The 16,742-nt window shown below is 52.8% G+C and overlaps 47 non-coding genes across 47 annotated transcripts; 20 read left to right on the top strand and 27 right to left on the bottom strand.

Annotated features, from left to right (window-relative positions):
• Positions 1–269: 269 nt before the first annotated feature.
• Trnai-uau (transfer RNA isoleucine (anticodon UAU)) lies at positions 270–361 on the bottom strand. Its single transcript is given in 2 exon segments — positions 270–305; positions 324–361. It is a non-coding gene; the product is annotated as a tRNA-Ile (tRNA).
• A 377-nt stretch (positions 362–738) lies between these two features.
• On the top strand, positions 739–811 carry Trnar-acg (transfer RNA arginine (anticodon ACG)). The gene has a single exon. It is a non-coding gene; the product is annotated as a tRNA-Arg (tRNA).
• Positions 812–1,098: 287 nt separating this feature from the next.
• Trnam-cau (transfer RNA methionine (anticodon CAU)) lies at positions 1,099–1,170 on the top strand. The gene has a single exon. It is a non-coding gene; the product is annotated as a tRNA-Met (tRNA).
• Positions 1,171–1,409: 239 nt separating this feature from the next.
• On the bottom strand, positions 1,410–1,481 carry Trnad-guc (transfer RNA aspartic acid (anticodon GUC)). Its single transcript has one exon. It is a non-coding gene; the product is annotated as a tRNA-Asp (tRNA).
• A 439-nt stretch (positions 1,482–1,920) lies between these two features.
• Positions 1,921–2,012, bottom strand: Trnai-uau (transfer RNA isoleucine (anticodon UAU)). The gene is given in 2 exon segments: positions 1,921–1,956; positions 1,975–2,012. It is a non-coding gene; the product is annotated as a tRNA-Ile (tRNA).
• A 377-nt stretch (positions 2,013–2,389) lies between these two features.
• Positions 2,390–2,462, top strand: Trnar-acg (transfer RNA arginine (anticodon ACG)). The gene has a single exon. It is a non-coding gene; the product is annotated as a tRNA-Arg (tRNA).
• Positions 2,463–2,749: 287 nt separating this feature from the next.
• Positions 2,750–2,821, top strand: Trnam-cau (transfer RNA methionine (anticodon CAU)). The gene has a single exon. It is a non-coding gene; the product is annotated as a tRNA-Met (tRNA).
• Positions 2,822–3,060: 239 nt separating this feature from the next.
• On the bottom strand, positions 3,061–3,132 carry Trnad-guc (transfer RNA aspartic acid (anticodon GUC)). Its single transcript has one exon. It is a non-coding gene; the product is annotated as a tRNA-Asp (tRNA).
• Positions 3,133–3,393: 261 nt separating this feature from the next.
• Trnai-uau (transfer RNA isoleucine (anticodon UAU)) lies at positions 3,394–3,485 on the bottom strand. Its single transcript is given in 2 exon segments — positions 3,394–3,429; positions 3,448–3,485. It is a non-coding gene; the product is annotated as a tRNA-Ile (tRNA).
• A 377-nt stretch (positions 3,486–3,862) lies between these two features.
• Positions 3,863–3,935, top strand: Trnar-acg (transfer RNA arginine (anticodon ACG)). Its single transcript has one exon. It is a non-coding gene; the product is annotated as a tRNA-Arg (tRNA).
• A 287-nt stretch (positions 3,936–4,222) lies between these two features.
• Positions 4,223–4,294, top strand: Trnam-cau (transfer RNA methionine (anticodon CAU)). Its single transcript has one exon. It is a non-coding gene; the product is annotated as a tRNA-Met (tRNA).
• A 239-nt stretch (positions 4,295–4,533) lies between these two features.
• On the bottom strand, positions 4,534–4,605 carry Trnad-guc (transfer RNA aspartic acid (anticodon GUC)). The gene has a single exon. It is a non-coding gene; the product is annotated as a tRNA-Asp (tRNA).
• A 107-nt stretch (positions 4,606–4,712) lies between these two features.
• Positions 4,713–4,784, bottom strand: Trnad-guc (transfer RNA aspartic acid (anticodon GUC)). Its single transcript has one exon. It is a non-coding gene; the product is annotated as a tRNA-Asp (tRNA).
• Positions 4,785–5,068: 284 nt separating this feature from the next.
• Positions 5,069–5,160, bottom strand: Trnai-uau (transfer RNA isoleucine (anticodon UAU)). The gene is given in 2 exon segments: positions 5,069–5,104; positions 5,123–5,160. It is a non-coding gene; the product is annotated as a tRNA-Ile (tRNA).
• A 377-nt stretch (positions 5,161–5,537) lies between these two features.
• Positions 5,538–5,610, top strand: Trnar-acg (transfer RNA arginine (anticodon ACG)). Its single transcript has one exon. It is a non-coding gene; the product is annotated as a tRNA-Arg (tRNA).
• A 287-nt stretch (positions 5,611–5,897) lies between these two features.
• On the top strand, positions 5,898–5,969 carry Trnam-cau (transfer RNA methionine (anticodon CAU)). The gene has a single exon. It is a non-coding gene; the product is annotated as a tRNA-Met (tRNA).
• A 239-nt stretch (positions 5,970–6,208) lies between these two features.
• Trnad-guc (transfer RNA aspartic acid (anticodon GUC)) lies at positions 6,209–6,280 on the bottom strand. The gene has a single exon. It is a non-coding gene; the product is annotated as a tRNA-Asp (tRNA).
• A 463-nt stretch (positions 6,281–6,743) lies between these two features.
• Positions 6,744–6,835, bottom strand: Trnai-uau (transfer RNA isoleucine (anticodon UAU)). The gene is given in 2 exon segments: positions 6,744–6,779; positions 6,798–6,835. It is a non-coding gene; the product is annotated as a tRNA-Ile (tRNA).
• Positions 6,836–7,212: 377 nt separating this feature from the next.
• On the top strand, positions 7,213–7,285 carry Trnar-acg (transfer RNA arginine (anticodon ACG)). The gene has a single exon. It is a non-coding gene; the product is annotated as a tRNA-Arg (tRNA).
• Positions 7,286–7,572: 287 nt separating this feature from the next.
• Trnam-cau (transfer RNA methionine (anticodon CAU)) lies at positions 7,573–7,644 on the top strand. Its single transcript has one exon. It is a non-coding gene; the product is annotated as a tRNA-Met (tRNA).
• A 239-nt stretch (positions 7,645–7,883) lies between these two features.
• Positions 7,884–7,955, bottom strand: Trnad-guc (transfer RNA aspartic acid (anticodon GUC)). The gene has a single exon. It is a non-coding gene; the product is annotated as a tRNA-Asp (tRNA).
• A 107-nt stretch (positions 7,956–8,062) lies between these two features.
• Trnad-guc (transfer RNA aspartic acid (anticodon GUC)) lies at positions 8,063–8,134 on the bottom strand. Its single transcript has one exon. It is a non-coding gene; the product is annotated as a tRNA-Asp (tRNA).
• A 284-nt stretch (positions 8,135–8,418) lies between these two features.
• Trnai-uau (transfer RNA isoleucine (anticodon UAU)) lies at positions 8,419–8,510 on the bottom strand. The gene is given in 2 exon segments: positions 8,419–8,454; positions 8,473–8,510. It is a non-coding gene; the product is annotated as a tRNA-Ile (tRNA).
• Positions 8,511–8,887: 377 nt separating this feature from the next.
• Positions 8,888–8,960, top strand: Trnar-acg (transfer RNA arginine (anticodon ACG)). The gene has a single exon. It is a non-coding gene; the product is annotated as a tRNA-Arg (tRNA).
• A 287-nt stretch (positions 8,961–9,247) lies between these two features.
• On the top strand, positions 9,248–9,319 carry Trnam-cau (transfer RNA methionine (anticodon CAU)). The gene has a single exon. It is a non-coding gene; the product is annotated as a tRNA-Met (tRNA).
• Positions 9,320–9,559: 240 nt separating this feature from the next.
• Trnad-guc (transfer RNA aspartic acid (anticodon GUC)) lies at positions 9,560–9,631 on the bottom strand. Its single transcript has one exon. It is a non-coding gene; the product is annotated as a tRNA-Asp (tRNA).
• Positions 9,632–9,738: 107 nt separating this feature from the next.
• Positions 9,739–9,810, bottom strand: Trnad-guc (transfer RNA aspartic acid (anticodon GUC)). The gene has a single exon. It is a non-coding gene; the product is annotated as a tRNA-Asp (tRNA).
• A 284-nt stretch (positions 9,811–10,094) lies between these two features.
• On the bottom strand, positions 10,095–10,186 carry Trnai-uau (transfer RNA isoleucine (anticodon UAU)). Its single transcript is given in 2 exon segments — positions 10,095–10,130; positions 10,149–10,186. It is a non-coding gene; the product is annotated as a tRNA-Ile (tRNA).
• A 377-nt stretch (positions 10,187–10,563) lies between these two features.
• Trnar-acg (transfer RNA arginine (anticodon ACG)) lies at positions 10,564–10,636 on the top strand. The gene has a single exon. It is a non-coding gene; the product is annotated as a tRNA-Arg (tRNA).
• A 287-nt stretch (positions 10,637–10,923) lies between these two features.
• On the top strand, positions 10,924–10,995 carry Trnam-cau (transfer RNA methionine (anticodon CAU)). The gene has a single exon. It is a non-coding gene; the product is annotated as a tRNA-Met (tRNA).
• Positions 10,996–11,234: 239 nt separating this feature from the next.
• On the bottom strand, positions 11,235–11,306 carry Trnad-guc (transfer RNA aspartic acid (anticodon GUC)). Its single transcript has one exon. It is a non-coding gene; the product is annotated as a tRNA-Asp (tRNA).
• A 107-nt stretch (positions 11,307–11,413) lies between these two features.
• On the bottom strand, positions 11,414–11,485 carry Trnad-guc (transfer RNA aspartic acid (anticodon GUC)). Its single transcript has one exon. It is a non-coding gene; the product is annotated as a tRNA-Asp (tRNA).
• Positions 11,486–11,769: 284 nt separating this feature from the next.
• Positions 11,770–11,861, bottom strand: Trnai-uau (transfer RNA isoleucine (anticodon UAU)). The gene is given in 2 exon segments: positions 11,770–11,805; positions 11,824–11,861. It is a non-coding gene; the product is annotated as a tRNA-Ile (tRNA).
• A 377-nt stretch (positions 11,862–12,238) lies between these two features.
• Trnar-acg (transfer RNA arginine (anticodon ACG)) lies at positions 12,239–12,311 on the top strand. The gene has a single exon. It is a non-coding gene; the product is annotated as a tRNA-Arg (tRNA).
• Positions 12,312–12,598: 287 nt separating this feature from the next.
• On the top strand, positions 12,599–12,670 carry Trnam-cau (transfer RNA methionine (anticodon CAU)). The gene has a single exon. It is a non-coding gene; the product is annotated as a tRNA-Met (tRNA).
• Positions 12,671–12,909: 239 nt separating this feature from the next.
• Trnad-guc (transfer RNA aspartic acid (anticodon GUC)) lies at positions 12,910–12,981 on the bottom strand. The gene has a single exon. It is a non-coding gene; the product is annotated as a tRNA-Asp (tRNA).
• Positions 12,982–13,088: 107 nt separating this feature from the next.
• On the bottom strand, positions 13,089–13,160 carry Trnad-guc (transfer RNA aspartic acid (anticodon GUC)). Its single transcript has one exon. It is a non-coding gene; the product is annotated as a tRNA-Asp (tRNA).
• A 284-nt stretch (positions 13,161–13,444) lies between these two features.
• On the bottom strand, positions 13,445–13,536 carry Trnai-uau (transfer RNA isoleucine (anticodon UAU)). The gene is given in 2 exon segments: positions 13,445–13,480; positions 13,499–13,536. It is a non-coding gene; the product is annotated as a tRNA-Ile (tRNA).
• A 377-nt stretch (positions 13,537–13,913) lies between these two features.
• Trnar-acg (transfer RNA arginine (anticodon ACG)) lies at positions 13,914–13,986 on the top strand. Its single transcript has one exon. It is a non-coding gene; the product is annotated as a tRNA-Arg (tRNA).
• A 287-nt stretch (positions 13,987–14,273) lies between these two features.
• Trnam-cau (transfer RNA methionine (anticodon CAU)) lies at positions 14,274–14,345 on the top strand. Its single transcript has one exon. It is a non-coding gene; the product is annotated as a tRNA-Met (tRNA).
• A 239-nt stretch (positions 14,346–14,584) lies between these two features.
• Trnad-guc (transfer RNA aspartic acid (anticodon GUC)) lies at positions 14,585–14,656 on the bottom strand. The gene has a single exon. It is a non-coding gene; the product is annotated as a tRNA-Asp (tRNA).
• Positions 14,657–14,763: 107 nt separating this feature from the next.
• Positions 14,764–14,835, bottom strand: Trnad-guc (transfer RNA aspartic acid (anticodon GUC)). The gene has a single exon. It is a non-coding gene; the product is annotated as a tRNA-Asp (tRNA).
• Positions 14,836–15,119: 284 nt separating this feature from the next.
• Trnai-uau (transfer RNA isoleucine (anticodon UAU)) lies at positions 15,120–15,211 on the bottom strand. The gene is given in 2 exon segments: positions 15,120–15,155; positions 15,174–15,211. It is a non-coding gene; the product is annotated as a tRNA-Ile (tRNA).
• A 377-nt stretch (positions 15,212–15,588) lies between these two features.
• On the top strand, positions 15,589–15,661 carry Trnar-acg (transfer RNA arginine (anticodon ACG)). The gene has a single exon. It is a non-coding gene; the product is annotated as a tRNA-Arg (tRNA).
• Positions 15,662–15,948: 287 nt separating this feature from the next.
• Trnam-cau (transfer RNA methionine (anticodon CAU)) lies at positions 15,949–16,020 on the top strand. Its single transcript has one exon. It is a non-coding gene; the product is annotated as a tRNA-Met (tRNA).
• A 239-nt stretch (positions 16,021–16,259) lies between these two features.
• On the bottom strand, positions 16,260–16,331 carry Trnad-guc (transfer RNA aspartic acid (anticodon GUC)). Its single transcript has one exon. It is a non-coding gene; the product is annotated as a tRNA-Asp (tRNA).
• Positions 16,332–16,438: 107 nt separating this feature from the next.
• Trnad-guc (transfer RNA aspartic acid (anticodon GUC)) lies at positions 16,439–16,510 on the bottom strand. The gene has a single exon. It is a non-coding gene; the product is annotated as a tRNA-Asp (tRNA).
• Between the last annotated feature and the right edge of the window lie 232 nt (positions 16,511–16,742).

Below are 16,742 nucleotides of genomic sequence, written 5' to 3'. Positions count from 1 at the left end.
TACCGAGGATGCGCTGTAGGCAGCTGCCTGTGTGGGAGACACATGTTGCTAGTACCTGCAAACGTCCTACACTAAGACGGCGAGTGATAGTGCAGCAATTAAAAATCGGATGTCTCTCCCCGGCGGGGAATCGAACCCCGGTCTCCCGGGTGACTACCGAGGAAGACGCAGCTACCGTATCGAATGCACGATTATATTCCTCAAATAGCTGATACATCTCAAACGTAGCCTCCTGTTGCTGTCAGAGACTGTGCCACGAAATAAAAATATGCCCCAGGAGAGGCTCGAACTCACAACCCCGGCATTGCGCACGGCTACTGCCTTATAAGTACCGTGCGCTAACCAATTGCGCCACTGGGGCTACAACACAGGGCCCTCAGTCAGTGGTATTCACTTTGCTGGAAACTAGTGGTGGCCACAGAAACATATGTTCGCCACCTGGTGCCATACTGCGACTTTTGCACCTGACTACGAATGGTTCGTGCTATTCTTGCTTCATATGCTACGCTTACATGCACATCAACCGGCTCTCGTCGTCGAGAAAACATGCGAAAAAGCGCGCCTTGCCTTCTGCTACCTGTCGAACAGCGAGAGCAGATGCGTGGCAAGCTCTAAGTTCTGCAGGCGCACTGCGGCCACGCAGCTGGACGAGAGGTACCTTCCTTGGGAGCTTGCTGAGCCGTGGAGAACACATTTCTTAGCGAATTGCACTTGTCTCGTAGACAAAACGCTGCCGGTGGCCCTGTGGCGCAACGGATAACGCGTCTGACTACGGATCAGAAGATTCCAGGTTCGAATCTTGGCAGGGTCGGCATTTTGTTAGTTTCCGACGAGTAGCTGGGCAGTGGATTTCGTATGTCGCCGCATCGTGGAGTGCTTTGTTACTCCTGTGCTTCTCGCAGCTGCATGTCGGGGCGATCGTGGTAAATATCGCTGCCTGCAAGCGTCAGCGTAGCGTCAGTCGAGCAAAGTCGAGACAAGTCAAGCTGAGAGCTGTAGGAGATGTTACGCAATCACATGTAGGCGTGTGAAAGCGACGCAGACAACACTGCCCAGGTGTGAGACGTGATGTGACGAAGAGCCAGTACTCTCCCACACAGCAGAGTGGCGCAGTGGAAGCGTGCTGGGCCCATAACCCAGAGGTCCGTGGATCGAAACCACGCTCTGCTAAAAATATTTCTTTTGCAGACTGTGTCCAGCTCGATTACTACGCCCAGAGCGTCGGCTGGGGTGCTTTGATTCAGCCTCAGTAGCAAACCCTGATGTGTGAAGAATGCAAGGACCACTTCCTAAGATGTGGCATTTTTTTTTAGATTTTGCACCAACTACACTCCTTGATCGCAAACTTTATGCTCTTCCGATCCCCATACGCGCAACTCTCGAACAGGTTTGTGAGATAAAAATCGCATCTCCACGGCGGGGAATCGAACCCCGGTCTCCCGCGTGACAGGCGGGGATACTAACCACTATACTACCGAGGATGCACTGTAGACAGCTGCCTGTGTGGGAGACACATGTTGCTAGTACCTGCAAACGTCCTACACTAAGTTCGGCGAGTGATAGTGCAGCAATTAAAAATCGGATGTCTCTCCCCGGCGGGGAATCGAACCCCGGTCTCCCGGGTGACAGGCTGGGATACTAACCACTATACTACCGAGGATGCGCTGTAGGCAGCTGCCTGTGTGGGAGACACATGTTGCTAGTACCTGCAAACGTCCTACACTAAGACGGCGAGTGATAGTGCAGCAATTAAAAATCGGATGTCTCTCCCCGGCGGGGAATCGAACCCCGGTCTCCCGGGTGACTACCGAGGAAGACGCAGCTACCGTATCGAATGCACGATTATATTCCTCAAATAGCTGATACATCTCAAACGTAGCCTCCTGTTGCTGTCAGAGACTGTGCCACGAAATAAAAATATGCCCCAGGAGAGGCTCGAACTCACAACCCCGGCATTGCGCACGGCTACTGCCTTATAAGTACCGTGCGCTAACCAATTGCGCCACTGGGGCTACAACACAGGCCCCTCAGTCAGTGGTATTCACTTTGCTGGAAACTAGTGGTGGCCACAGAAACATATGTTCGCCACCTGGTGCCATACTGCGACTTTTGCACCTGACTACGAATGGTTCGTGCTATTCTTGCTTCATATGCTACGCTTACATGCACATCAACCGGCTCTCGTCGTCGAGAAAACATGCGAAAAAGCGCGCCTTGCCTTCTGCTACCTGTCGAACAGCGAGAGCAGATGCGTGGCAAGCTCTAAGTTCTGCAGGCGCACTGCGGCCACGCAGCTGGACGAGAGGTACCTTCCTTGGGAGCTTGCTGAGCCGTGGAGAACACATTTCTTAGCGAATTGCACTTGTCTCGTAGACAAAATGCTGCCGGTGGCCCTGTGGCGCAACGGATAACGCGTCTGACTACGGATCAGAAGATTCCAGGTTCGAATCTTGGCAGGGTCGGCATTTTGTTAGTTTCCGACGAGTAGCTGGGCAGTGGATTTCGTATGTCGCCGCATCGTGGAGTTCTTTGTTACTCCTGTGCTTCTCGCAGCTGCATGTCGGGGCGATCGTGGTAAATATCGCTGCCTGCAAGCGTCAGCGTAGCGTCAGTCGAGCAAAGTCGAGACAAGTCAAGCTGAGAGCTGTAGGAGATGTTACGCAATCACATGTAGGCGTGTGAAAGCGACGCAGACAACACTGCCCAGGTGTGAGACGTGATGTGACGAAGAGCCAGTACTCTCCCACACAGCAGAGTGGCGCAGTGGAAGCGTGCTGGGCCCATAACCCAGAGGTCCGTGGATCGAAACCACGCTCTGCTAAAAATATTTCTTTTGCAGACTGTGTCCAGCTCGATTACTACGCCCAGAGCGTCGGCTGGGGTGCTTTGATTCAGCCTCAGTAGCAAACCCTGATGTGTGAAGAATGCAAGGACCACTTCCTAAGATGTGGCATTTTTTTTTAGATTTTGCACCAACTACACTCCTTGATCGCAAACTTTATGCTCTTCCGATCCCCATACGCGCAACTCTCGAACAGGTTTGTGAGATAAAAATCGCATCTCCACGGCGGGGAATCGAACCCCGGTCTCCCGCGTGACAGGCGGGGATACTAACCACTATACTACCGAGGATGCACTGTAGACAGCTGCCTGTGTGGGAGACACATGTTGCTAGTACCTGCAAACGTCCTACACTAAGTTCGGCGAGTGATAGTGCAGCAATTAAAAATCGGATGTCTCTCCCCGGCGGGGAATCGAACCCCGGTCTCCCGGGTGACTACCGAGGAGGACGCAGCTACCGTATCGAATGCACGATTATATTCCTCAAATAGCTGATACATCTCAAACGTAGCCTCCTGTTGCTGTCAGAGACTGTGCCACGAAATAAAAATATGCCCCAGGAGAGGCTCGAACTCACAACCCCGGCATTGCGCACGGCTACTGCCTTATAAGTACCGTGCGCTAACCAATTGCGCCACTGGGGCTACAACACAAGGCCCTCAGTCAGTGGTATTCACTTTGCTGGAAACTAGTGGTGGCCACAGAAACATATGTTCGCCACCTGGTGCCATACTGCGACTTTTGCACCTGACTACGAATGGTTCGTGCTATTCTTGCTTCATATGCTACGCTTACATGCACATCAACCGGCTCTCGTCGTCGAGAAAACATGCGAAAAAGCGCGCCTTGCCTTCTGCTACCTGTCGAACAGCGAGAGCAGATGCGTGGCAAGCTCTAAGTTCTGCAGGCGCACTGCGGCCACGCAGCTGGACGAGAGGTACCTTCCTTGGGAGCTTGCTGAGCCGTGGAGAACACATTTCTTAGCGAATTGCACTTGTCTCGTAGACAAAACGCTGCCGGTGGCCCTGTGGCGCAACGGATAACGCGTCTGACTACGGATCAGAAGATTCCAGGTTCGAATCTTGGCAGGGTCGGCATTTTGTTAGTTTCCGACGAGTAGCTGGGCAGTTGATTTCGTATGTCGCCGCATCGTGGAGTGCTTTGTTACTCCTGTGCTTCTCGCAGCTGCATGTCGGGGCGATCGTGGTAAATATCGCTGCCTGCAAGCGTCAGCGTAGCGTCAGTCGAGCAAAGTCGAGACAAGTCAAGCTGAGAGCTGTAGGAGATGTTACGCAATCACATGTAGGCGTGTGAAAGCGACGCAGACAACACTGCCCAGGTGTGAGACGTGATGTGACGAAGAGCCAGTACTCTCCCACACAGCAGAGTGGCGCAGTGGAAGCGTGCTGGGCCCATAACCCAGAGGTCCGTGGATCGAAACCACGCTCTGCTAAAAATATTTCTTTTGCAGACTGTGTCCAGCTCGATTACTACGCCCAGAGCGTCGGCTGGGGTGCTTTGATTCAGCCTCAGTAGCAAACCCTGATGTGTGAAGAATGCAAGGACCACTTCCTAAGATGTGGCATTTTTTTTTAGATTTTGCACCAACTACACTCCTTGATCGCAAACTTTATGCTCTTCCGATCCCCATACGCGCAACTCTCGAACAGGTTTGTGAGATAAAAATCGCATCTCCCCGGCGGGGAATCGAACCCCGGTCTCCCGCGTGACAGGCGGGGATACTAACCACTATACTACCGAGGATGCACTGTAGACAGCTGCCTGTGTGGGAGACACATGTTGCTAGTACCTGCAAACGTCCTACACTAAGTTCGGCGAGTGATAGTGCAGCAATTAAAAATCGGATGTCTCTCCCCGGCGGGGAATCGAACCCCGGTCTCCCGGGTGACAGGCGGGGATACTAACCACTATACTACCGAGGATGCGCTGTAGGCAGCTGCCTGTGTGGGAGACACATGTTGCTAGTACCTGCAAACGTCCTACACTAAGACGGCGAGTGATAGTGCAGCAATTAAAAATCGGATGTCTCTCCCCGGCGGGGAATCGAACCCCGGTCTCCCGGGTGACAGGAGGGGATACTAACCACTATACTACCGAGGAAGACGCAGCTACCGTATCGAATGCACGATTATATTCCTCAAATAGCTGATACATCTCAAACGTAGCCTCCTGTTGCTGTCAGAGACTGTGCCACGAAATAAAAATATGCCCCAGGAGAGGCTCGAACTCACAACCCCGGCATTGCGCACGGCTACTGCCTTATAAGTACCGTGCGCTAACCAATTGCGCCACTGGGGCTACAACACAGGGCCCTCAGTCAGTGGTATTCACTTTGCTGGAAACTAGTGGTGGCCACAGAAACATATGTTCGCCACCTGGTGCCATACTGCGACTTTTGCACCTGACTACGAATGGTTCGTGCTATTCTTGCTTCATATGCTACGCTTACATGCACATCAACCGGCTCTCGTCGTCGAGAAAACATGCGAAAAAGCGCGCCTTGCCTTCTGCTACCTGTCGAACAGCGAGAGCAGATGCGTGGCAAGCTCTAAGTTCTGCAGGCGCACTGCGGCCACGCAGCTGGACGAGAGGTACCTTCCTTGGTAGCTTGCTGAGCCGTGGAGAACACATTTCTTAGCGAATTGCACTTGTCTCGTAGACAAAATGCTGCCGGTGGCCCTGTGGCGCAACGGATAACGCGTCTGACTACGGATCAGAAGATTCCAGGTTCGAATCTTGGCAGGGTCGGCATTTTGTTAGTTTCCGACGAGTAGCTGGGCAGTGGATTTCGTATGTCGCCGCATCGTGGAGTGCTTTGTTACTCCTGTGCTTCTCGCAGCTGCATGTCGGGGCGATCGTGGTAAATATCGCTGCCTGCAAGCGTCAGCGTAGCGTCAGTCGAGCAAAGTCGAGACAAGTCAAGCTGAGAGCTGTAGGAGATGTTACGCAATCACATGTAGGCGTGTGAAAGCGACGCAGACAACACTGCCCAGGTGTGAGACGTGATGTGACGAAGAGCCAGTACTCTCCCACACAGCAGAGTGGCGCAGTGGAAGCGTGCTGGGCCCATAACCCAGAGGTCCGTGGATCGAAACCACGCTCTGCTAAAAATATTTCTTTTGCAGACTGTGTCCAGCTCGATTACTACGCCCAGAGCGTCGGCTGGGGTGCTTTGATTCAGCCTCAGTAGCAAACCCTGATGTGTGAAGAATGCAAGAACCACTTCCTAAGATGTAGCATTTTTTTTTAGATTTTGCACCAACTACACTCCTTGATCGCAAACTTTATGCTCTTCCGATCCCCATACGCGCAACTCTCGAACAGGTTTGTGAGATAAAAATCGCATCTCCCCGGCGGGGAATCGAACCCCGGTCTCCCGCGTGACAGGCGGGGATACTAACCACTATACTACCGAGGATGCACTGTAGACAGCTGCCTGTGTGGGAGACACATGTTGCTAGTACCTGCAAACGTCCTACACTAAGTTCGGCGAGTGATAGTGCAGCAATTAAAAATCGGATGTCTCTCCCCGGCGGGGAATCGAACCCCGGTCTCCCGGGTGACAGGCTGGGATACTAACCACTATACTACCGAGGATGCGCTGTAGGCAGCTGCCTGTGTGGGAGACACATGTTGCTAGTACCTGCAAACGTCCTACACTAAGACGGCGAGTGATAGTGCAGCAATTAAAAATCGGATGTCTCTCCCCGGCGGGGAATCGAACCCCGGTCTCCCGGGTGACAGGAGGGGATACTAACCACTATACTACCGAGGAAGACGCAGCTACCGTATCGAATGCACGATTATATTCCTCAAATAGCTGATACATCTCAAACGTAGCCTCCTGTTGCTGTCAGAGACTGTGCCACGAAATAAAAATATGCCCCAGGAGAGGCTCGAACTCACAACCCCGGCATTGCGCACGGCTACTGCCTTATAAGTACCGTGCGCTAACCAATTGCGCCACTGGGGCTACAACACAGGGCCCTCAGTCAGTGGTATTCACTTTGCTGGAAACTAGTGGTGGCCACAGAAACATATGTTCGCCACCTGGTGCCATACTGCGACTTTTGCACCTGACTACGAATGGTTCGTGCTATTCTTGCTTCATATGCTACGCTTACATGCACATCAACCGGCTCTCGTCGTCGAGAAAACATGCGAAAAAGCGCGCCTTGCCTTCTGCTACCTGTCGAACAGCGAGAGCAGATGCGTGGCAAGCTCTAAGTTCTGCAGGCGCACTGCGGCCACGCAGCTGGACGAGAGGTACCTTCCTTGGTAGCTTGCTGAGCCGTGGAGAACACATTTCTTAGCGAATTGCACTTGTCTCGTAGACAAAATGCTGCCGGTGGCCCTGTGGCGCAACGGATAACGCGTCTGACTACGGATCAGAAGATTCCAGGTTCGAATCTTGGCAGGGTCGGCATTTTGTTAGTTTCCGACGAGTAGCTGGGCAGTGGATTTCGTATGTCGCCGCATCGTGGAGTGCTTTGTTACTCCTGTGCTTCTCGCAGCTGCATGTCGGGGCGATCGTGGTAAATATCGCTGCCTGCAAGCGTCAGCGTAGCGTCAGTCGAGCAAAGTCGAGACAAGTCAAGCTGAGAGCTGTAGGAGATGTTACGCAATCACATGTAGGCGTGTGAAAGCGACGCAGACAACACTGCCCAGGTGTGAGACGTGATGTGACGAAGAGCCAGTACTCTCCCACACAGCAGAGTGGCGCAGTGGAAGCGTGCTGGGCCCATAACCCAGAGGTCCGTGGATCGAAACCACGCTCTGCTAAAAATATTTCTTTTGCAGACTGTGTCCAGCTCGATTACTACGCCCAGAGCGTCGGCTGGGGTGCTTTGATTCAGCCTCAGTAGCAAACCCTGATGTGTGAAGAATGCAAGAACCACTTCCTAAGATGTAGCATTTTTTTTTAGATTTTGCACCAACTACACTCCTTGATCGCAAACTTTATGCTCTTCCGATCCCCATACGCGCAACTCTCGAACAGGTTTGTGAGATAAAAATCGCATCTCCCCGGCGGGGAATCGAACCCCGGTCTCCCGCGTGACAGGCGGGGATACTAACCACTATACTACCGAGGATGCACTGTAGACAGCTGCCTGTGTGGGAGACACATGTTGCTAGTACCTGCAAACGTCCTACACTAAGTTCGGCGAGTGATAGTGCAGCAATTAAAAATCGGATGTCTCTCCCCGGCGGGGAATCGAACCCCGGTCTCCCGGGTGACAGGCGGGGATACTAACCACTATACTACCGAGGATGCGCTGTAGGCAGCTGCCTGTGTGGGAGACACATGTTGCTAGTACCTGCAAACGTCCTACACTAAGACGGCGAGTGATAGTGCAGCAATTAAAAATCGGATGTCTCTCCCCGGCGGGGAATCGAACCCCGGTCTCCCGGGTGACAGGAGGGGATACTAACCACTATACTACCGAGGAAGACGCAGCTACCGTATCGAATGCACGATTATATTCCTCAAATAGCTGATACATCTCAAACGTAGCCTCCTGTTGCTGTCAGAGACTGTGCCACGAAATAAAAATATGCCCCAGGAGAGGCTCGAACTCACAACCCCGGCATTGCGCACGGCTACTGCCTTATAAGTACCGTGCGCTAACCAATTGCGCCACTGGGGCTACAACACAGGGCCCTCAGTCAGTGGTATTCACTTTGCTGGAAACTAGTGGTGGCCACAGAAACATATGTTCGCCACCTGGTGCCATACTGCGACTTTTGCACCTGACTACGAATGGTTCGTGCTATTCTTGCTTCATATGCTACGCTTACATGCACATCAACCGGCTCTCGTCGTCGAGAAAACATGCGAAAAAGCGCGCCTTGCCTTCTGCTACCTGTCGAACAGCGAGAGCAGATGCGTGGCAAGCTCTAAGTTCTGCAGGCGCACTGCGGCCACGCAGCTGGACGAGAGGTACCTTCCTTGGTAGCTTGCTGAGCCGTGGAGAACACATTTCTTAGCGAATTGCACTTGTCTCGTAGACAAAATGCTGCCGGTGGCCCTGTGGCGCAACGGATAACGCGTCTGACTACGGATCAGAAGATTCCAGGTTCGAATCTTGGCAGGGTCGGCATTTTGTTAGTTTCCGACGAGTAGCTGGGCAGTGGATTTCGTATGTCGCCGCATCGTGGAGTGCTTTGTTACTCCTGTGCTTCTCGCAGCTGCATGTCGGGGCGATCGTGGTAAATATCGCTGCCTGCAAGCGTCAGCGTAGCGTCAGTCGAGCAAAGTCGAGACAAGTCAAGCTGAGAGCTGTAGGAGATGTTACGCAATCACATGTAGGCGTGTGAAAGCGACGCAGACAACACTGCCCAGGTGTGAGACGTGATGTGACGAAGAGCCAGTACTCTCCCACACAGCAGAGTGGCGCAGTGGAAGCGTGCTGGGCCCATAACCCAGAGGTCCGTGGATCGAAACCACGCTCTGCTAAAAATATTTCTTTTGCAGACTGTGTCCAGCTCGATTACTACGCCCAGAGCGTCGGCTGGGGTGCTTTGATTCAGCCTCAGTAGCAAACCCTGATGTGTGAAGAATGCAAGAACCACTTCCTAAGATGTAGCATTTTTTTTTTAGATTTTGCACCAACTACACTCCTTGATCGCAAACTTTATGCTCTTCCGATCCCCATACGCGCAACTCTCGAACAGGTTTGTGAGATAAAAATCGCATCTCCCCGGCGGGGAATCGAACCCCGGTCTCCCGCGTGACAGGCGGGGATACTAACCACTATACTACCGAGGATGCACTGTAGACAGCTGCCTGTGTGGGAGACACATGTTGCTAGTACCTGCAAACGTCCTACACTAAGTTCGGCGAGTGATAGTGCAGCAATTAAAAATCGGATGTCTCTCCCCGGCGGGGAATCGAACCCCGGTCTCCCGGGTGACAGGCGGGGATACTAACCACTATACTACCGAGGATGCGGTGTAGGCAGCTGCCTGTGTGGGAGACACATGTTGCTAGTACCTGCAAACGTCCTACACTAAGACGGCGAGTGATAGTGCAGCAATTAAAAATCGGATGTCTCTCCCCGGCGGGGAATCGAACCCCGGTCTCCCGGGTGACAGGAGGGGATACTAACCACTATACTACCGAGGAAGACGCAGCTACCGTATCGAATGCACGATTATATTCCTCAAATAGCTGATACATCTCAAACGTAGCCTCCTGTTGCTGTCAGAGACTGTGCCACGAAATAAAAATATGCCCCAGGAGAGGCTCGAACTCACAACCCCGGCATTGCGCACGGCTACTGCCTTATAAGTACCGTGCGCTAACCAATTGCGCCACTGGGGCTACAACACAGGGCCCTCAGTCAGTGGTATTCACTTTGCTGGAAACTAGTGGTGGCCACAGAAACATATGTTCGCCACCTGGTGCCATACTGCGACTTTTGCACCTGACTACGAATGGTTCGTGCTATTCTTGCTTCATATGCTACGCTTACATGCACATCAACCGGCTCTCGTCGTCGAGAAAACATGCGAAAAAGCGCGCCTTGCCTTCTGCTACCTGTCGAACAGCGAGAGCAGATGCGTGGCAAGCTCTAAGTTCTGCAGGCGCACTGCGGCCACGCAGCTGGACGAGAGGTACCTTCCTTGGTAGCTTGCTGAGCCGTGGAGAACACATTTCTTAGCGAATTGCACTTGTCTCGTAGACAAAATGCTGCCGGTGGCCCTGTGGCGCAACGGATAACGCGTCTGACTACGGATCAGAAGATTCCAGGTTCGAATCTTGGCAGGGTCGGCATTTTGTTAGTTTCCGACGAGTAGCTGGGCAGTGGATTTCGTATGTCGCCGCATCGTGGAGTGCTTTGTTACTCCTGTGCTTCTCGCAGCTGCATGTCGGGGCGATCGTGGTAAATATCGCTGCCTGCAAGCGTCAGCGTAGCGTCAGTCGAGCAAAGTCGAGACAAGTCAAGCTGAGAGCTGTAGGAGATGTTACGCAATCACATGTAGGCGTGTGAAAGCGACGCAGACAACACTGCCCAGGTGTGAGACGTGATGTGACGAAGAGCCAGTACTCTCCCACACAGCAGAGTGGCGCAGTGGAAGCGTGCTGGGCCCATAACCCAGAGGTCCGTGGATCGAAACCACGCTCTGCTAAAAATATTTCTTTTGCAGACTGTGTCCAGCTCGATTACTACGCCCAGAGCGTCGGCTGGGGTGCTTTGATTCAGCCTCAGTAGCAAACCCTGATGTGTGAAGAATGCAAGAACCACTTCCTAAGATGTAGCATTTTTTTTTAGATTTTGCACCAACTACACTCCTTGATCGCAAACTTTATGCTCTTCCGATCCCCATACGCGCAACTCTCGAACAGGTTTGTGAGATAAAAATCGCATCTCCCCGGCGGGGAATCGAACCCCGGTCTCCCGCGTGACAGGCGGGGATACTAACCACTATACTACCGAGGATGCACTGTAGACAGCTGCCTGTGTGGGAGACACATGTTGCTAGTACCTGCAAACGTCCTACACTAAGTTCGGCGAGTGATAGTGCAGCAATTAAAAATCGGATGTCTCTCCCCGGCGGGGAATCGAACCCCGGTCTCCCGGGTGACAGGCGGGGATACTAACCACTATACTACCGAGGATGCGCTGTAGGCAGCTGCCTGTGTGGGAGACACATGTTGCTAGTACCTGCAAACGTCCTACACTAAGACGGCGAGTGATAGTGCAGCAATTAAAAATCGGATGTCTCTCCCCGGCGGGGAATCGAACCCCGGTCTCCCGGGTGACAGGAGGGGATACTAACCACTATACTACCGAGGAAGACGCAGCTACCGTATCGAATGCACGATTATATTCCTCAAATAGCTGATACATCTCAAACGTAGCCTCCTGTTGCTGTCAGAGACTGTGCCACGAAATAAAAATATGCCCCAGGAGAGGCTCGAACTCACAACCCCGGCATTGCGCACGGCTACTGCCTTATAAGTACCGTGCGCTAACCAATTGCGCCACTGGGGCTACAACACAGGGCCCTCAGTCAGTGGTATTCACTTTGCTGGAAACTAGTGGTGGCCACAGAAACATATGTTCGCCACCTGGTGCCATACTGCGACTTTTGCACCTGACTACGAATGGTTCGTGCTATTCTTGCTTCATATGCTACGCTTACATGCACATCAACCGGCTCTCGTCGTCGAGAAAACATGCGAAAAAGCGCGCCTTGCCTTCTGCTACCTGTCGAACAGCGAGAGCAGATGCGTGGCAAGCTCTAAGTTCTGCAGGCGCACTGCGGCCACGCAGCTGGACGAGAGGTACCTTCCTTGGTAGCTTGCTGAGCCGTGGAGAACACATTTCTTAGCGAATTGCACTTGTCTCGTAGACAAAATGCTGCCGGTGGCCCTGTGGCGCAACGGATAACGCGTCTGACTACGGATCAGAAGATTCCAGGTTCGAATCTTGGCAGGGTCGGCATTTTGTTAGTTTCCGACGAGTAGCTGGGCAGTGGATTTCGTATGTCGCCGCATCGTGGAGTGCTTTGTTACTCCTGTGCTTCTCGCAGCTGCATGTCGGGGCGATCGTGGTAAATATCGCTGCCTGCAAGCGTCAGCGTAGCGTCAGTCGAGCAAAGTCGAGACAAGTCAAGCTGAGAGCTGTAGGAGATGTTACGCAATCACATGTAGGCGTGTGAAAGCGACGCAGACAACACTGCCCAGGTGTGAGACGTGATGTGACGAAGAGCCAGTACTCTCCCACACAGCAGAGTGGCGCAGTGGAAGCGTGCTGGGCCCATAACCCAGAGGTCCGTGGATCGAAACCACGCTCTGCTAAAAATATTTCTTTTGCAGACTGTGTCCAGCTCGATTACTACGCCCAGAGCGTCGGCTGGGGTGCTTTGATTCAGCCTCAGTAGCAAACCCTGATGTGTGAAGAATGCAAGAACCACTTCCTAAGATGTAGCATTTTTTTTTAGATTTTGCACCAACTACACTCCTTGATCGCAAACTTTATGCTCTTCCGATCCCCATACGCGCAACTCTCGAACAGGTTTGTGAGATAAAAATCGCATCTCCCCGGCGGGGAATCGAACCCCGGTCTCCCGCGTGACAGGCGGGGATACTAACCACTATACTACCGAGGATGCACTGTAGACAGCTGCCTGTGTGGGAGACACATGTTGCTAGTACCTGCAAACGTCCTACACTAAGTTCGGCGAGTGATAGTGCAGCAATTAAAAATCGGATGTCTCTCCCCGGCGGGGAATCGAACCCCGGTCTCCCGGGTGACAGGCGGGGATACTAACCACTATACTACCGAGGATGCGCTGTAGGCAGCTGCCTGTGTGGGAGACACATGTTGCTAGTACCTGCAAACGTCCTACACTAAGACGGCGAGTGATAGTGCAGCAATTAAAAATCGGATGTCTCTCCCCGGCGGGGAATCGAACCCCGGTCTCCCGGGTGACAGGAGGGGATACTAACCACTATACTACCGAGGAAGACGCAGCTACCGTATCGAATGCACGATTATATTCCTCAAATAGCTGATACATCTCAAACGTAGCCTCCTGTTGCTGTCAGAGACTGTGCCACGAAATAAAAATATGCCCCAGGAGAGGCTCGAACTCACAACCCCGGCATTGCGCACGGCTACTGCCTTATAAGTACCGTGCGCTAACCAATTGCGCCACTGGGGCTACAACACAGGGCCCTCAGTCAGTGGTATTCACTTTGCTGGAAACTAGTGGTGGCCACAGAAACATATGTTCGCCACCTGGTGCCATACTGCGACTTTTGCACCTGACTACGAATGGTTCGTGCTATTCTTGCTTCATATGCTACGCTTACATGCACATCAACCGGCTCTCGTCGTCGAGAAAACATGCGAAAAAGCGCGCCTTGCCTTCTGCTACCTGTCGAACAGCGAGAGCAGATGCGTGGCAAGCTCTAAGTTCTGCAGGCGCACTGCGGCCACGCAGCTGGACGAGAGGTACCTTCCTTGGTAGCTTGCTGAGCCGTGGAGAACACATTTCTTAGCGAATTGCACTTGTCTCGTAGACAAAATGCTGCCGGTGGCCCTGTGGCGCAACGGATAACGCGTCTGACTACGGATCAGAAGATTCCAGGTTCGAATCTTGGCAGGGTCGGCATTTTGTTAGTTTCCGACGAGTAGCTGGGCAGTGGATTTCGTATGTCGCCGCATCGTGGAGTGCTTTGTTACTCCTGTGCTTCTCGCAGCTGCATGTCGGGGCGATCGTGGTAAATATCGCTGCCTGCAAGCGTCAGCGTAGCGTCAGTCGAGCAAAGTCGAGACAAGTCAAGCTGAGAGCTGTAGGAGATGTTACGCAATCACATGTAGGCGTGTGAAAGCGACGCAGACAACACTGCCCAGGTGTGAGACGTGATGTGACGAAGAGCCAGTACTCTCCCACACAGCAGAGTGGCGCAGTGGAAGCGTGCTGGGCCCATAACCCAGAGGTCCGTGGATCGAAACCACGCTCTGCTAAAAATATTTCTTTTGCAGACTGTGTCCAGCTCGATTACTACGCCCAGAGCGTCGGCTGGGGTGCTTTGATTCAGCCTCAGTAGCAAACCCTGATGTGTGAAGAATGCAAGAACCACTTCCTAAGATGTAGCATTTTTTTTTAGATTTTGCACCAACTACACTCCTTGATCGCAAACTTTATGCTCTTCCGATCCCCATACGCGCAACTCTCGAACAGGTTTGTGAGATAAAAATCGCATCTCCCCGGCGGGGAATCGAACCCCGGTCTCCCGCGTGACAGGCGGGGATACTAACCACTATACTACCGAGGATGCACTGTAGACAGCTGCCTGTGTGGGAGACACATGTTGCTAGTACCTGCAAACGTCCTACACTAAGTTCGGCGAGTGATAGTGCAGCAATTAAAAATCGGATGTCTCTCCCCGGCGGGGAATCGAACCCCGGTCTCCCGGGTGACAGGCGGGGATACTAACCACTATACTACCGAGGATGCGCTGTAGGCAGCTGCCTGTGTGGGAGACACATGTTGCTAGTACCTGCAAACGTCCTACACTAAGACGGCGAGTGATAGTGCAGCAATTAAAAATCGGATGTCTCTCCCCGGCGGGGAATCGAACCCCGGTCTCCCGGGTGACAGGAGGGGATACTAACCACTATACTACCGAGGAAGACGCAGCTACCGTATCGAATGCACGATTATATTCCTCAAATAGCTGATACATCTCAAACGTAGCCTCCTGTTGCTGTCAGAGACTGTGCCACGAAATAAAAATATGCCCCAGGAGAGGCTCGAACTCACAACCCCGGCATTGCGCACGGCTACTGCCTTATAAGTACCGTGCGCTAACCAATTGCGCCACTGGGGCTACAACACAGGGCCCTCAGTCAGTGGTATTCACTTTGCTGGAAACTAGTGGTGGCCACAGAAACATATGTTCGCCACCTGGTGCCATACTGCGACTTTTGCACCTGACTACGAATGGTTCGTGCTATTCTTGCTTCATATGCTACGCTTACATGCACATCAACCGGCTCTCGTCGTCGAGAAAACATGCGAAAAAGCGCGCCTTGCCTTCTGCTACCTGTCGAACAGCGAGAGCAGATGCGTGGCAAGCTCTAAGTTCTGCAGGCGCACTGCGGCCACGCAGCTGGACGAGAGGTACCTTCCTTGGTAGCTTGCTGAGCCGTGGAGAACACATTTCTTAGCGAATTGCACTTGTCTCGTAGACAAAATGCTGCCGGTGGCCCTGTGGCGCAACGGATAACGCGTCTGACTACGGATCAGAAGATTCCAGGTTCGAATCTTGGCAGGGTCGGCATTTTGTTAGTTTCCGACGAGTAGCTGGGCAGTGGATTTCGTATGTCGCCGCATCGTGGAGTGCTTTGTTACTCCTGTGCTTCTCGCAGCTGCATGTCGGGGCGATCGTGGTAAATATCGCTGCCTGCAAGCGTCAGCGTAGCGTCAGTCGAGCAAAGTCGAGACAAGTCAAGCTGAGAGCTGTAGGAGATGTTACGCAATCACATGTAGGCGTGTGAAAGCGACGCAGACAACACTGCCCAGGTGTGAGACGTGATGTGACGAAGAGCCAGTACTCTCCCACACAGCAGAGTGGCGCAGTGGAAGCGTGCTGGGCCCATAACCCAGAGGTCCGTGGATCGAAACCACGCTCTGCTAAAAATATTTCTTTTGCAGACTGTGTCCAGCTCGATTACTACGCCCAGAGCGTCGGCTGGGGTGCTTTGATTCAGCCTCAGTAGCAAACCCTGATGTGTGAAGAATGCAAGAACCACTTCCTAAGATGTAGCATTTTTTTTTAGATTTTGCACCAACTACACTCCTTGATCGCAAACTTTATGCTCTTCCGATCCCCATACGCGCAACTCTCGAACAGGTTTGTGAGATAAAAATCGCATCTCCCCGGCGGGGAATCGAACCCCGGTCTCCCGCGTGACAGGCGGGGATACTAACCACTATACTACCGAGGATGCACTGTAGACAGCTGCCTGTGTGGGAGACACATGTTGCTAGTACCTGCAAACGTCCTACACTAAGTTCGGCGAGTGATAGTGCAGCAATTAAAAATCGGATGTCTCTCCCCGGCGGGGAATCGAACCCCGGTCTCCCGGGTGACAGGCGGGGATACTAACCACTATACTACCGAGGATGCGCTGTAGGCAGCTGCCTGTGTGGGAGACACATGTTGCTAGTACCTGCAAACGTCCTACACTAAGACGGCGAGTGATAGTGCAGCAATTAAAAATCGGATGTCTCTCCCCGGCGGGGAATCGAACCCCGGTCTCCCGGGTGACAGGAGGGGATACTAACCACTATACTACCGAGGAAGACGCAGCTACCGTATCGAATGCACGATTATATTCCTCAAATAGCTGATACAT

The sequence above is a fragment of the Schistocerca cancellata genome, unplaced genomic scaffold (assembly GCF_023864275.1).
Source record: "Schistocerca cancellata isolate TAMUIC-IGC-003103 unplaced genomic scaffold, iqSchCanc2.1 HiC_scaffold_1164, whole genome shotgun sequence".
NCBI lineage: Eukaryota > Metazoa > Arthropoda > Insecta > Orthoptera > Acrididae > Schistocerca > Schistocerca cancellata.
This window is presented reverse-complemented; position numbering and strand designations above follow the sequence as displayed.